This window comes from Odontesthes bonariensis, chromosome 16, assembly GCF_027942865.1.
Source record: "Odontesthes bonariensis isolate fOdoBon6 chromosome 16, fOdoBon6.hap1, whole genome shotgun sequence".
NCBI lineage: Eukaryota > Metazoa > Chordata > Actinopteri > Atheriniformes > Atherinopsidae > Odontesthes > Odontesthes bonariensis.
Window position 1 is genome coordinate 20,587,491 of NC_134521.1, and position 15,921 is coordinate 20,603,411.

The following is a 15,921-nucleotide window of genomic DNA, read 5'->3' on the forward strand; positions in this document are numbered from 1 at the left end:
TTTTTTTCTTTTCACAGGAAGGTGACTATGCACCAGTTGATCCCGTAATGTTGGTGCACGTCTAAAACAGAAAGAGGGGGGATTAGGGAACGCTGCTTTCAACGAGGGGTCACTTTGAAGTATGGCCCAATTGTTCTTTATTATTTTCTTAATTCTCATTGCTGTTTTGCTGTATCTGGTGAAAAAATAGACTTTTTGATTGCTTTTTGGTTTGTGTCTCTTCACCAGTAGGTCATTTCTGTTGTATTGATTGGCCCTCCTTTGGGCCTGTAGAACCACCTCTTTCTTGTATCCCCTGTCCTGAAATCATTTTGCCATCTCCACAGATTTAGACTGATAGTCATCTTGTGTGTCACAGATTCTCTTTAGGCGAACCTACTTGCCATGCTATATTAAAGGCTTTTTTATATTACATAAATCTCAGAGTGCCTCTGCTCTTTCCCCCTTTTTTTGGACTTACACTTCACCCGGTACAGATGAGCACCTGAGTAACATTGTTTGCACAGTCTCCTGAGCGTTCTAAGCCCCTTTGTGTCTTCTCATTAAGATGAGTGTTCTTAAACAAGATTTTTAATATACCTTTTTGTAATATTCTAGAAATGTGAAGGGAGACTGAAAAAGTCCAGTGTTAATAAGCATGAGGAGAACAATCATTTCTTAGCTTTCAAAAAATCTTCATCAGTGTTTGATGAAATGAAGAACACTGAGCTCAGAGGCCCCTGTGGGTGCGGCATTCAACATGCTTTCCATTCCACATTTAAATACTGTAATTGAACTTAAGCTACTGGTTGGTCATGTGTTTGTGTGGAACCATTTGTCTGAGCTTCACTAACTGGCTAGCTGTAACCTAACAAATTCACAGAGTGATGCATGCTGTATACTGTGCAGACGTCCTGATCCACACCTCATTTCGTTACATTTCTCCAATTAGCCAGACTTTCTTGTAATCTTTTAAAGTGGTCTGGAACAAGGTTTTCTGAAGGTCTTTCAGAGTTTTTCTTTAATATTGGCTGCTTTTCCACTAATACACCTGACCATTTTCAGAGAAATGTGTTTGTTAAACCACTTAACTCTGACCTATGAATCATTCGAGCCTAAAAGGCATCTAACTCAAGGGATTAACCAGTGTTATGTCTACACCTAACAGACAATTTAGCAAAGACACATCATTTGTTCCCATTTCTTCTGTTGCTTCTATTAAAAAATAGAAAAAGATAACACAGTTTGACAGACAGAAAATAGCATTTTTGCAGCAATCAGGTGATTCCCAAAGAGCTTTTAGCTTAAATAGCTTGGCATAGGTGTGCAGTGTGTCCTTAAAACATTTGAGGGGAAGTGTCAGGCCTTAAAAACTATCTTCAGCAGATGAACAGGATCTGAAAGTGACATCCTTAAGAAAGAGGAAAAAATCCAGCAAAGACCTGACACAGGACCTGAGAGATGCATCTGGACCTTCAGCTGATCCATCTGCTGTTGGCCCAAGCCTCATCAGAAATGGTCTGCAGGTATTTCCTGTTTTCTGGACACTACATAGAGAAATGAGGGGGTGGCTCATATACTGTACATTGTTAGGTTCTCTTGATTTATTTTGTTGCTGTTTTAAGCAACTGCATGTCAAAAAAATACACTTCAATTTATGTTGAAACACATTTTTTTGTACGCAAACTTACTTTACCGGTAGTTTCTACATGCTCGAGAGTTTACTCATAAATAGCCTCTTTGCAGTATATTTAATGTGTTATAGCTTTTTGCATGTGTACTACTTCCAATAGCATTAAACCTATGTGTTTCCGTGCTTGTGAAAATGTTACATGCATGCATAATTTACACGAGCGTTAGCTTTGTCTCTAAACTTAAGCTGCATTGCTTCCATTGGGTACAAAAGCGCTGTCATCTCTGCTTCACCATCAGCAGTCACAGCCTGCTTTCACTTGCCAAGTACATCCTGACAGGAAAGAGGAATTAGCAAGTGATGTTTCGCAGTTATTGTAACAGGCAACCAGCCAAGAATGAGACACCATGGGAACAAAAAGGACCTCTCCACACAAAACGCCAGTAAAAGTGACTCTTTGAAGCATTTCAATGAACATGCACTCATTTTGCATGCACATCTTATGTTGCAACATTTACAATTCACATTTAGTTCCTATGATTCATAATCCGATAATATCAACAGTGGATACGCAGAAGCTCTGATCTCTGCTTGCTGTGCTGTTAAAGTGAGACTGAGAAATCTTCCCGAAACCACAAAGATAATTTTCATGATGATGATAGTTTCTTCATATGAGGATTAAGTGACTCTGAAAAACACTTTAGTCTCAGTATGCAGATAAAAGTCGAAAAAAATTAGAACAGAAACTGTCATTTCGTGAGCTCTACAGTGCCTGTAATGTGATGACAATGATGATCTGTCAACGTGTAAGGACAAAGCCGCCACTGGGCGAGAGGTGGGGTACACACCCTGGATGGGTCATCAGTCCATAACAGGGATAAAGAGAGACAAACAACCGTGCACTCTCACACACCCTCCTTGTCACATGGAAAGGCCCCAGCCGGGATTCGAACCAGGAACCCTCTAGCTGTGAGGCGACAGAGCTCAGCACCACCTCGCTGTGCAGCCAAATCCCTCCTATCTCTTAAGGCCATCACTTTCAGATACTGTTCATCTGCTGTAGATACTTTTTTTCAGTGTTGTATAAAGTACTGAAATCTCACACTCAAGTAAAAGTATAGGTACCCCTCCAAAATATGACTTTGGTAAAAGTCCAAGTCACTGACTGAAATGTTACTTGAGTTAAAGTCTTAAAGTATCCGAAACGTCTTGTACTTAAGTATGAGAATTACTGTAAAAATAGATGTACTTAAGTAATGTAATGAAAAGTATAAGTAAAAAGTAAACAAGGCAAATGCAGCTTGAATGACATTTTTTATATTTTGGTAAACTTTGAAGGTCAAATACACTTAAAATCTACACACAACCAAGTGCAGGCAAAATTTAGACCAGGTTTAGACAGAAAATACAAACTTTGTGAATCTTTAAGTTTTTCTTCTTCAAGTAAGGTCAGTGCTGAAAATGAGGCGTACATTACACCATTAAGAAAAAAATTAAACAAAAGAGGCTGCTACTGTTATTGCCATCATTATAAACAAAATTTAAAGAAAAAAATAGGAGAAAACTGAAGCTTATCTGGCATCTGAAGAGGGAGTCCAGTTTGAAACCCCTTTTGTAAACCTTTCTAAAAAATAAATAAAATAACTCAGTACAGAAAATGCGGCCAACATCACCAAGAAAAAAAGCCGTTACGATTACTGTACTTCACAAGCTATAGGAGGTGCACACACAACCGGCCATTATACAAAAGAAAAAAAGAATTGGGAGGGAACTGCAGCATCTGGCATCTGAAGAGGAAGACCTTTTTGTGAAACTACCTTAAAACCTAAAAAAGGGGAGTTTCTGTAAGATAGAATTTCCACGTCTTTGGGCAGGCATAACATGCATGGGATCAAAACACTGTTGCGTTTTTTTTCTCTCTCTCTCTTTTTTTTGTAACGAGTAACTAAACCGAACAATGAAAATGTATTGGAGTAAAAGTATGCAATTAAGTTCGGAAATATAGTGAAGTAAAAGTGAAAGTTGTCAAAAAATTTTAAACTCGAGGAAAGTACAAAGTATTCCAAAATATACTTAAGTACAGTAGTGAAGTATTTTTACTTCGTTACTATACAACACTGCTTTTTTTTTTTTTAGCCCTGACACTTCTTCTTTTGTTCATTTAACTCAAATTTGTTACACCATGCTGAGATATGCCAAGTTTTTAGCTATTAGCCATTTGAAAATCACCTTGTTGGTGCAGAAATATAATTAGATTTCTGTCAAACTGTGTTATATTTGGCATTTATTCACACAGCTAAAGCAGTGGGAACAAACAATGTGTTTTTTTGATAGGCTGCTAGTATTAAAGTCCCTAAAGATGCATTTAAAATTGGTTCTTTGCTAAGTTATGTATAGACTCAAAACTGTTTTTTTTGTTTTAGGTCTTGTGTCTTTTTTTATATGCTTGAATAATTCATAGGTCAGAGTTAAGTGGCTTAATAAACAATAAAAAACCCTCTAAAAATGGTCAGGTACAAGGACTGGTCTGAAAATGAGTGAAAAAGCAGTTAACGTCGAAAGAAAAACTTTAAAAGACCTTTTAAAAGCCCGGAGAACTATTGCTCAAGACCACTTTAAAAGATTACGACAAAGTCTGGGTAACTGAGGCAAACTATAAAGAAAAGAGGTTGTGGATCAAGTCTTTTGAACCGTACTATATTTCATATGGAACACTGGCCTTTTAAATTACGTTTAGACAGCCAAATTTGAAATTTTCCATGTTTTCTATCAGAAATCTGATCACTTTAAAATAGTTAGAAAACACAAAGAGCACCAGGCTCGAAGGACACAGCCATAAATGTTGTGATCACCAGGTCACCACAGTCAACTGGATGGATATGGTCATCTCATTTCTGGTTAAGATAAAAGTCAAAGTTTCATTCTCCTTCTGTTATAAATTTCTGTATTTTTTTTTTCTGTTATAAAAGAATCAGTCCAGTTAGACAGAAGCCATTCCAAATTAATTTGGCTTTGTACACATGACTTATGATCCACTGTCTGATTTTAAGCTATTAGTATGTTTCATTAAGTCAGTGAAACATAAAATTCCAATTAAGAAGAAGTCTGTGCGTTTCACTGCCAAATCTAAAAATGCTAAACTGGGGGGTGATTAGCTGACTAATTTACACTTTCACTGGCTTTGCTTTTGCGTTGATGTGTGTTGGATCTGGCTATGGCTGCTGCAGCTTCCTCTTTGCTGACTCAAGAGTTTAATTTAATTTCACTCTAAATAACTAAACAATATGAGTGCATCATGTCGGTTGTTTTCAAGGTTATCCCAAATTTTTCAGGAAGCAGAGAACTGCAGTCAGTGTAAAATTGCACAATTTGTTACAATAATATGTTGTGTATTAGTTTAACTGGAATGTATTTATCTATCTTCATACAACAGTTTATCCAGAGAATCTGGACATACAATAGTGGCCAAAACTTAAAGTCAACACACTTAAAATTTCAATATTGCTCTCTGTCTCAGTTAATTACTGCAAAGAAATAATTCTGACTCATCTTTCAACTTCTTCGCTGAAAGTCTGCAGTTTTTTTTACCTCTTGGATTTCAGGCAAAAATAAATCTAACTTCGTATTTTATTGTATGTTTGTTCAAATCTAATCGTTTTTCCGTCATTCAAGTACATATCAGTTGGTGAGAAAACTCGGGGACAAAAAAAGTTATTTATTGGCAAAGGTCACCAGTTATCTCCCTTCCTTTGGCCATAAACCTTGTCCTGACGTGCACCGAGGCTTCAGGGGCAGATCCATAGTGGGTATTCAACAACGGTCTGCGAGTCCATCTGTTAATATCGACGTCTGCTTACGGAAGCATGTCTTTATAATTGCATGTGCTGCTCAGACACGCTATTTGCTCCAATCAACCCAAGAGGGAAAAAAGATTTTGATAAATGTGTCTCTCCAAAGAAAAGAATTTATGCTCTTTTTCGTCACTTTGCCTCACTCTAAAGCAGGCCAGTATTATTTTTATAACAAGTATTGATTGCATCTGTGCTAAAACTCTCACATCAAATTAGGTGTGTATAGATATTCTGAATGGGTGTGTGTATTTGTGTGAGAGTGAGCCCCTTCCAAAGCTGAGGCCGTGGTTCTCAACCGAAAAAGGGTGGAGTGCTCCCTCTGGGCCAGCGATGAGTCTTGGCCTCAAGCGAAAGAGTTTAAGTGTATCGGAATCTCGTTTATGATTGATGGTTGGGTGGAGTGAGAGATGGATAAATGGATTGGGGCTTCGTCAGCAGTTATGAGGGCGTCGTAATGGGTCTGTTATCGTAAAGAGGGAGCTGGGCCGAAAAACAGAGCTCTCGATTTACTGGTCAGTCTATGTTTCAAGCCTCACCTATGGTCATGAGATCTGGGGAGTGACTGAAAGAATGAGTTTGCAGGTGGGAGCAGCTGAAATTACTTTCCTCCAGAGGGATTGGTGGGCTCAGCCTTAGAGACAGTGTGAGGACTACAAGCAATCAGGAAGAACTTGAAGTTGGGCAGCTGCTCCTCCAAATTGAAAAGAGTCGGTTTATCTGGTTTGGGCATCTGGTTAGGATGCCTACTGGTTGCCTGCTTTTGGAGGTTTTTTGGGCAGGATGAAGCCCAGGGCGGATCCATAACTTCCTGGATGGATTCTGACCTGGGAACACCTTGGGGTCTGTAGTAAATAAGGGATGGTGGCCTGAGCCGATGTGTAGATGGGTGATGAAAAACTCTGCTGACACGGACTTAATCGAACATAGAAACCTTTATTGCATTCATCAGGTCCGTATCGAATTTACAGAAAAGATGCATCAAATCTGGAGAAATGAGCCCAATTGTTCAAATGAAATCTTTGTCCTCCAGAGGGTGAAGCCTCTTCTTATGGGTGTTAATTTATCCCTATATGGTGAAGATGCTCCAGGTCTCTTTTCTTCCAGGCATCTAGCCAGGAAACAATGCATACGATTTCATGCGACCTCTTTTCTCTGGAATGTGTTTTCCCTCTGAATCTCCATATTTAACTATATGCTATCTCTGGTTGGGGACACATACACTCAGTGGCCTTCATCAGTGACGTGTTTGGAGCATATGTACTCAGTGACCTTAGAGATGGTCCTTTTCAACTGTTTCTCTTGAGTATCAGTCACCTCAGGTCCCCCAAGAGGAGCTGGAGAGTGGCAATGACTGTTGACATGTCTGGGTGTTCATCCTGAACCGGTTGCCCTAGCAATTTGATCTTGGATAAACAGGATAAAATTGAAGGAGGTCAGGTGTGTGTAAAAGTTTAGATACATGAAGATAATGTGCGTGGAAAAATATACAGTCCAAAGTAATTTTCCATGTTGATTTTTTTGTGTTGTTACGACACATACCACAATCTATATAAAGTAGCATATGTTAAATTCTCACTTTTCTAACTGTTGGAGCATTCACAAGCAAGTCAAACTACAGTTAGAGCTCAACCAGGCCATCGATTTGGACAACTGTCCAAATCAATGGCCTCAATTCCAGTATACAAGAACTGAAGGCAAGGCAAGGCAAGGCATGGCAAGTTTATTTGTATAGCACAATTCAACTACAGGGCAATTCAAAGTGCTTTACATATACATTAAAACAGTAGAAATAAAAAGCATGATTTAAATTTTAAACAAAAAAGAAAGTAATTAGAACAATATAAAAATCAGTAGTTAAAATGTGATTAAGTTTTTAAACTCAAGTAAGTAAGTATGCCCTTTATTATCCCACAGTGGGGAAATTCATACGTCGCAGCAGCAACATACATACATACATACATACATGCATGTAGCAACCCTTGGATTCCAAAAGAGAGTCTCGACAGATGCTCAAGGTGTCTTTTATTTTTGTTGCAGCAGAATCATCAGGTTCACCTTAGCACCGTGAAAACTGTGTGTTGGGGTATACAAACAAAACATCAAATCACCATACAATCTTCACAGTACAATTGTCATATTTTGTTCATCAATATTAAAAACATCAAAGGCATTAATTTACTCAAAAGTCATTTAGGCCTAGTCAAATACATACACACCGATACAAAGTTACATACAGATACAATGTTTCAATGAAAGCAAACAAACATACCTCACTGCGCTCACCAAGGATGCTTAATAATCTTTTCTTCTGTTGTTTAAAACAGGCCTCAAAAGTCCCTTTTTGTGTGTGCAAATGAAGAAAGTTAAGCTGGAGCCTGGAGATCAAACTTTGTGGCTCAGGCTCAAACAAAGCAAAGGAGCTCCCTCGTTACATACACCTGTTTGGCTACCTTTACAGATCTCCCTCTTGTGGAGCTACGGTGTCAGGCAAAGGACAAAATTCAATCTCCAAAATCCATTCAAGATTCACTCATAACTTCACACACCAGTCATTTTAAAGCACATACAAAAATAGAAATATTTTGATTAAGCGTTATATTTGTAGAAAAATATGGAATGTAAACAAACACATTTAGGTAGTTTTACTCAGACAAACAAACACATACAAGGACTAGTGTGGTCCTTTACAATACAGCTTGTGCAAAAGTAGAGATACATAAGACACAGGATCAGGAAGTTAAAACTATATAAGGGAGATAATAAAATAGGGATCTTATATAAAAATAGAGATATTCCTGTCTAAATAAATGCATTAGTAAAACGGCTTAAAAACTTTAAAAAATTTAAAAACCCAGAGGTAGTCCAGTGTTAGCAGCATCATACAAATAAGAAAAAGACTAAAATAGTAATAAATAAATTAAATTAAGAAGAGGGGGTCACAGTAACAGCTTAGCATTGTCATCATCATCATCATCATCATCATCATCATCATCATCACCACCATCATCATTATCACCATCATGGCTACCGCAGGGACTTATTGTTGTTGTTGTACAGTCTAACTGCAGAGGGAAGAAAGGACCTGCGGTACCTCTCTGTCTTACAGTTAGGGTGGAGGAGTCTGCTGCTCAGTGGGCTCAGCAGGGCTGCCACTGTTCCATGCAGGGGATGGTTGATGTTACCCAGGATTAATGACAGTTTTGTCATAATCCTCCTGTCTCTCACCACCTCCACAGGGTCAAGGCTGCAGCCCAGAACAGAGCCAGCTTTCTTTACCAGTTTGTTGAGTTTCTTTCCCTCAGCTGCTGTTATGCTGCTGCCCCAGCACACCACACCATACATAACAACAGAGGAGACCACAGAGTCGTAGAAGGTCTTCAGTAGGGTTTGTTGGACCCCAAAAGACCTCAGTCTCCGTAGCAGATGGAGTCTACTTTGACCCTTTTTGTAGAGAGCCTGTGTGTTATCAGTCCAGTCCAGTCTTTTGTTGAGGTGAAATCCTAGATACTTATACGTGTCCACAATGTCAATGTCAGTCCCCTGGATGTTCACTGGTAAGAGAGAGGGGTGGACTTTGCACCGGCGGAAGTCCACAACAAGTTCTTTGGTTTTTCCAGCATTAATCTGGAGGTGGTTCTGGTGACACCATGTCACAAAGTTCTTGTTCAGTTCTCTGTATTCCCTCTCATCCCCATTGTTGTTAATGAGACCCACAATGGCTGAGTCATCTGAGAATTTTTGTAAGTGACAGTGTGGTGTGTAGTGTGTGAAATCAGCAGTGTAAATGGTGAAGAGAAGAGGAGCCAGCACTGTCCCCTGCATCCCCTTGTATCAAGCTTCAGATTTTGAGGTTTATTCAAATGCAGCTGAAAATAGGTGTGTCTTCAACCTGGACTTAAATACACTGAGTCTTTCAGCTGATCTGAGGCTTTCTGGGAGTTTGTTCCAGACATGTGGAGCATAGAAGCTGAATGCAGCTTCTCCATGTCTGACTCTGACTCTGGGAACTGATAGAAGACCGGATCCAGATGACCTGAGGGGTCTGGAAGGTTCATACATGGGTCAGGAGGTCCTAGACCATTCAGAGCTTTATAGACCAGCATCAGAAGGGAAGGACTTTCTAAACAAAATATGTCTGACTCAGTTTCAATAGTTCGTAATATGCCCATTTTGGGCTTGTTCCAGTTTATCTATTATGAGCCAAACCAAAACAAATCACAGGGTAGCTAGCAAATTGATACCGTATTGAATGAAGAGTTATGTCATTATTCATGGCTGGAACAAGAAGGGAAAGCACCCAAACACATCACCAAACAGGGTTGAAACTAAAACTTTATTTGATGCAAAAACCAAAAAAACTGCCAAGGCAGGAACAGCAAGGAAAAAAACTGAAATTCAACAAACAAAAACCCAGGAGAAAATGGGATTGATCGACAGGGGAAGCCACGACAAAAAAAAATAACAGACTGAATGACAGACGGATGTTAGCAATGATGATGATCTGGCACTGAACAAAGCAAAACCTGGAGAATCTTTAATCAAGGAGTTGATTTCAGACCAGCAGCAATTAAAGCAGTGAGTGACTGAAAACCAGGTAAGATACAGGAAGTTCACTAAGCAGCAAACTCTTCAAAATACAACACTATACAAAGTAAGGAAAGAAAGAGAAGTGAACGCACGACAAAAAGAAAACGCAGAACATGGGAAAACCAAGAAGCCAAAAGACAAAGTCGAGACCAAAACAAAAAACTCATTGACCATGGCAAACTGGACATCTTTACAGCTCTGTACATTACCTACATGTTGATACATTTCTTTTTTTTTTTTCCAAAATAAGATGCGGGCTAGCCTCTCTCGTTGTTGTTGAAGAATGAAGGTGACCATCAGAATCACAGAAACCCTGTTTTTGCTTTGTTTACTGTATTTTCATTTGTGTTTGCATATGTTTTCATCAATTGCTGCACCTATTTTCTGTTTTCTTGGTAATTAATAAAGAAATGAGTGGTGGCTCAAGACTTTTCCACATATCTGCTATCATGGTAAACTGACATCTTATTCTAGTGACTTGGCTGACAATGGAAAAATATAACTGAATGAAATACAAAGCGCTTTACAAACAACTGGAGATCAGTTCTGGCTAAATATTATGTAGAAAATGTATAAAAATAGAATTAAAGCAATACACAAAAGACTGATGGATGCATTTGAAGTCTATAAAGAAGCTTTATGTAGTGTGAGTTTGTATAGAGTGTGTGCCAGGGCCTTAAAGTGTCCATGTGTTCTTTTTGTGTGTGCATCTTTAAATATTCTCATCGATGTTTACGATCCCTGGCAAGAGAAGGGCTGTCGGTGTGCCAGCTTCACTGAGGCTGGGGGACTCTGCCTATCTCCAACACACACACACACACACACACACGCACACACACACACACACACACACACATATTGAACAAATACCACTTTCAACCCACTAATCCCTTTGCCCGGTTCCTCAGCAACCATCGCTCCTCTGACAGTTTACTTATAACTTCCAACGTGCCGATTCTCACCTCTGTCTATAATTGTTTATCAGTCCGCTTTTCGTTCTTCTCTGCTTCTTCCTAAGAAGTGTGCATTTTCCTCTCTCTGTGTTTTGGGTTTGGAATCGTGCAGGAAAACTCCACCTCCTCAGCGCTGTTAATGTAGTCGCTCTGCCCCTCTCTCTCTCTCTCTCTCTCTCTCTCTCCCCAGCATCTCCCCTTCCTCCTCTTAGCATCCTCTCACATCGCTCTCAGGCTCCACTTGCACTCGCAGCCTCCTGCCTGCTCTCCTCTCTGCCTGTCCTCCTTTATCGCGCTCACACACATGCATGCACACACTCTCTGTATCTCCTCTCTGTCACACTCGTGCAGACTTGAGCCTCGCCGTGGAGACGATGCTGGCTTCTCTTCAAGCTCTTTTGGTGATTTTTCTTTTTCCCCACTAAAAGACAAGAAACTAGTGTCAGAGCAATGTTGATGCAACAGCACCTCTTTCCTCTGCACCGTGATCATCTGTCTGCCTGCTGCCCAGCATCAGTTTATTTTAAGGGGATTTAAGCGACAGAGAGTGCCGTGCAAGCTGTGCGCTCTGCAGTTCTGGTTGCGCTGGATCTTCCTCTGTTCCTCTTTTGTTCACACTGCAGGATGGTCAGATCTCCACACGTTTAGGAATATTACTTCTACAACTGTCACTGTTCTTGCTGCTGCTGCCCTCCTCTTTGCCCTGGCCAGATCGCAGTCTGAGGAGCCACGGTCCCCTGAAGGGAAGAAGAAGCATGTCAGAGGGACCTGTGTTGCACAAGGAGATGAGTCGTCTGCTGCTTGTTCTGCTGGACTACTGCCTCTGAACCAGACTCAAGATTATCCTAAAATCAAAGAAGAAATTGTGGATCCTAAGAGTTGATTTGTGAGAGGCTGAATATTACTGTATTATTCAATGCTGACGAGCACCAGCTGATCAACCAGCTTTATGCTTTTCTGACTTGCCCAAGACTGGGATTTTTGGCATCTGACAAAGAGGTAAGGCGGCTTTTACTTTGACTTTCTGTGTTGCTTCTTCGTGGCATTTTGACTGCTCCCCCTGAGCAACATTGATTCTGCACTTTGAGAGGATAGGCTCAGTCTCAGTGATGTGGCAGATTTTGCTTTGCTGGATTACTCTCTTGCTCTGCTAGAAGCTCATCCTCAACAGAAAATGAATGTGACCACTTTTGGGCTGCCAAGGCTCGCTCCAGCTTCCTCTGATTAGTCATTACTGTCGCTGCTCTGTCCTGTTTACTATGCATAATCCAGTGTCTGTAGCAGTGTCGATCACTGTGGGTTTCTGGTCGGCAGCAGAAATGAATAGCACTGCAGCTGAGAAGCCAGAGTTGTTTAGAGTAAATTGGATTTCTATAACTGCGGGAGTTCGTCATCATTTCTCTGCTTTTTGAGTGCACAGGCATCAGCGCTCAGATATTTCAAGTCCATTTGATCAGTAAATTTGTAAATTTTGTTTCAGCTTTTAGGTGCTGAATATTTTCCTGAAAAACTCAACGCTTACTGCGCTGGTTAGCTGTTTCTATTTGAAGTGGTTTGTGTAATTGGTGTTATAAACTAACCAGCATGTAAGAATCTGCTTTGAATCCAGATCATCTGCAGAGGATATGGAAGTCTTCTGTCCAGTTTTATTCTGCGTGACTTATTCCCCATCAGATGGAATATTCATATGGAATCTGTAAATGTACAGCCCGATGTGAAGTAACTCATTCAGCAAATCCTTGAAAGGTTTGTTAAATGTCAAAAGTTAGTGCAGAGAGGCAACTTTATCTGAATCAAGCAGCAAAAAATGACTGAGAGCAGGTGCAACATAATATGATCTTATCTAATATCAGTCTGTGATTTGTTCACTCGTCAGATGGTATCATTGGACCATGCCTTTGAGAGGAAATCTAAAGTTAGGGGTGACTGTATTTCTGATGCAGTTTTAGGATTGTCTCTTATCTGCATTTGCTGAATGAATCTCACAATTGAAAATCGATGAATATGTTGACTTTTGCACGTCTATTTAGTTAAATACAGAAATATGTCTCCAATAATTATCCGCAGATGCTCTCATGGTCCATCCATCCTGCTTACCCTGAAAAATTAAGCAGGACACTTTTGATTTTGAGTTTGCCTCAAAAGAATTACGGCTCTGCAAAGAGGGTTATTGCCAAAAGTCCCGTGACAGCGGTAAGATCGTGTCAAAAGTGCCGTGACAGTTTTTCACAGTCGTAGAATTGTTTTGTGCTTGAAGGATATTTTTTTGCAATTGCAGATGTATGTTTCTTGAATCGTTGGGCGATGGTAGTCATGCGAGTGAAACGTGTTTTAGTTGCTTGCGAGGTTTTGGCAGGATTCTCACCATACAACAGTGCACCAATTAATATGTGCATTTTAAGGTATTGTAATTCCAAGACCTTTATCTACTGAAACGAGGTACCAGTTTTTTTTTTTATTAGAAGCAGCGGTAATTTCATATTCTCACTGTAATTAGTATGACTAGACATTTTTTTTTCTACAATGCTTTATTTTAATGGCTCTCAAAAAAATCTGGAACACTACACATAAACACATTAGGCTACGTCTCATCTTCACGTACATTTTCAAGTCGACCAGAATTCCATTAATTCCTATGAGAATTCCTGTAACATCTCACAGATTTTTGCAACACCTTGATCCATCTTTTCGAAGAGTTCCTTGATGAGCCTAAACTCTCCCAAATGCTGTCTCATCCTTTGGATATTATGAGCCTATACTCTCGTCTCCTCTGAAGTAAAAGTGGTGCCAAGGCTATTCTCTGACAGGCTGAACAGTACAGTCTACATTCAAGTCTACAACTGGAACAATTAGCTGCTTTCTGGATAACTTTTCACCGTCAATTGTAGAAACATCTCAGATTTTCCCTCCCTCCCAAAACTTATTTAATTGAATAAAAATGCTGTTTTGAACATATCGCTGCACTGAATAAAACTCCTAACTATAATGCATAACATTCATATAAGCAGATCCAAAGCGGTTCAAATGGCACCAATGTAGGACAATAATATGTGAAAAGAGCTTCATGCTCTACAACTTTTTTATTTAATCGAATTAATCAACTGCGAAAAAAAACCATTTTTGTCAACCACGTCCTCCGGGTATCATAAGAAGCACAGTTTCCTACTGAATCGCCGTTTCTTATTTGAGAAAAATACGCTCAACTAACTTCAGAGAAATACATTTCCTACTAGTGGTCAAGTTTCATTAAGCACCAAACACAAAGCACAGCTGAGTGTTCAACTTTTACCAACAGGGGAGGCAAACATTACTGCAAAAATTATATCTATTAGCTTTATGATTGCAGTGATCCACCAGAAACTGCTCTCTCTTTTTTAATCTAACAAAAACAAGCAATGTTATCTCGGCAGAAACTCAAACACAGGAGCAGTGTAGAAAATCTGCTCAAATTCGAAAATGAAACGGTCCGTGCACGCTCACGATAACTCCATCACAGTGACAGTGGAAAGAACACCAGATATAACCTGTCAGACGATTTTAACGATTTTTCAGCACCAGAAAAGAGAAGCCGAGGAATTGCAAGAATTAATGGAATGGTGAGCCATCTAAGATAAAAGAGAAACGCATGTGAATTTGACTTGTGTGATGTGGAAGATAAAAAATATTTTGGTAAATTCTGACAAAACACTGAGGTTAAAAGTGAGCTTCTGCATCTCAGATGCATGTCAGACGGATAATTAGCAATGAAACTTGAATGACACCCTGAAAACATTGTTCCAGTCAGAACTGCTGAACTGCAGAAACAAAATTTTGTGCCGAAGTTAGAGCAGTTTTTTGTCGTTTCTCCAGAGAATCTCAGACAAGTTGACTGGCAAAAGGAGGACGAAACAGGCAAGAGTGGGAGGATGGGGAGGTGAGCTATGACAAGGCAGGAAAAAGAGGAGGAAGGATAAAGGGAGGGACAGATAGAACAGTGGGAGACTGCAAGTGCTGATGAAGTGTCGCCAGCAGCAAGTTCCTGTCAGAAACCAGCATGGCGATGCCGGGCTCTCCGACAAGAGACCGCATAAAGAAACATGAAAAATGAATTTTGGGAGGGAGGGAAAATCTGAGATCTTTCTCTACTTGACTCCCCCTTCACCTCAGCAAGCACTCATGAATTACTGAGACTAAAAACCGGCCCACACATACAAAAAGTGCATAACTACATTAGAGCTCAGAAGACATCACCTAAAAGTTGATATGGAGCCAGAGGACAGGTTGCTGCGTCCTTCAGCTTCACACCACCTTAAACAAATCAGCTCATTTTAGTGGTCTGAAGACAGCCTCCCCCGTCCTTGAACAGCCCTGGAATACACACTTTGGATAGAAAGATGATGCAGTTTTTATGTGTGCGATTGTGCGCCGCCAGAATCTGTCAGTAATATACATTATTTTTCAAGTTAGATAATGAACTATAAACTCTAAAAGGGTACTTGGAGAGCTGAGTTTTCTGCCAGTGCCTTTTTTCCTTTTAAAGACAGTGTTTGAAAATTTACCACCAAAAACTTTCATAACATGTGGCTTAGGATTTTTTTTTGTGCAATCTTTTCCCCAAGAAACTAAATGTTATTCATGAGAATGAAGGTGTGGTGAGACTGCAAACCCCATTCATACTTTAGACTGCGTGCATGTCATTCTCAAAGCAAACCTGATATGACAAAGAAGAAGGGAAGAATAAGGCGAGACGGAACTTAACATCAACCAAATTGGCTATTTTACAGAGCCTGCATTTCTTATTATCATTATAAGGCGCCTCTGCTGGGGTCTTTCGCTTCGAATACAGCTGATAGCCGCCGACTTCTTTTTTTTTTTTTTTTCAAATTCATTGGTTTCTGTTCTGTTTGATTCCACAACTGAAATCAGAAAACAAAACACA

At 39.8% G+C, this 15,921-nt stretch overlaps 1 protein-coding gene across 1 annotated transcript in view; it reads left to right on the top strand.

The window, feature by feature from the left end:
- Positions 1-11,286: 11,286 nt before the first annotated feature.
- sgcd (sarcoglycan, delta (dystrophin-associated glycoprotein)) overlaps positions 11,287-15,921 on the top strand; it is a 395,576-nt gene continuing 390,941 nt past the window's right edge. The window contains exon 1 of the mRNA XM_075486567.1: positions 11,287-12,002. The gene's annotated coding sequence lies outside the window, so the exon portion shown is untranslated. The remainder of the gene's footprint in view (positions 12,003-15,921) is intronic.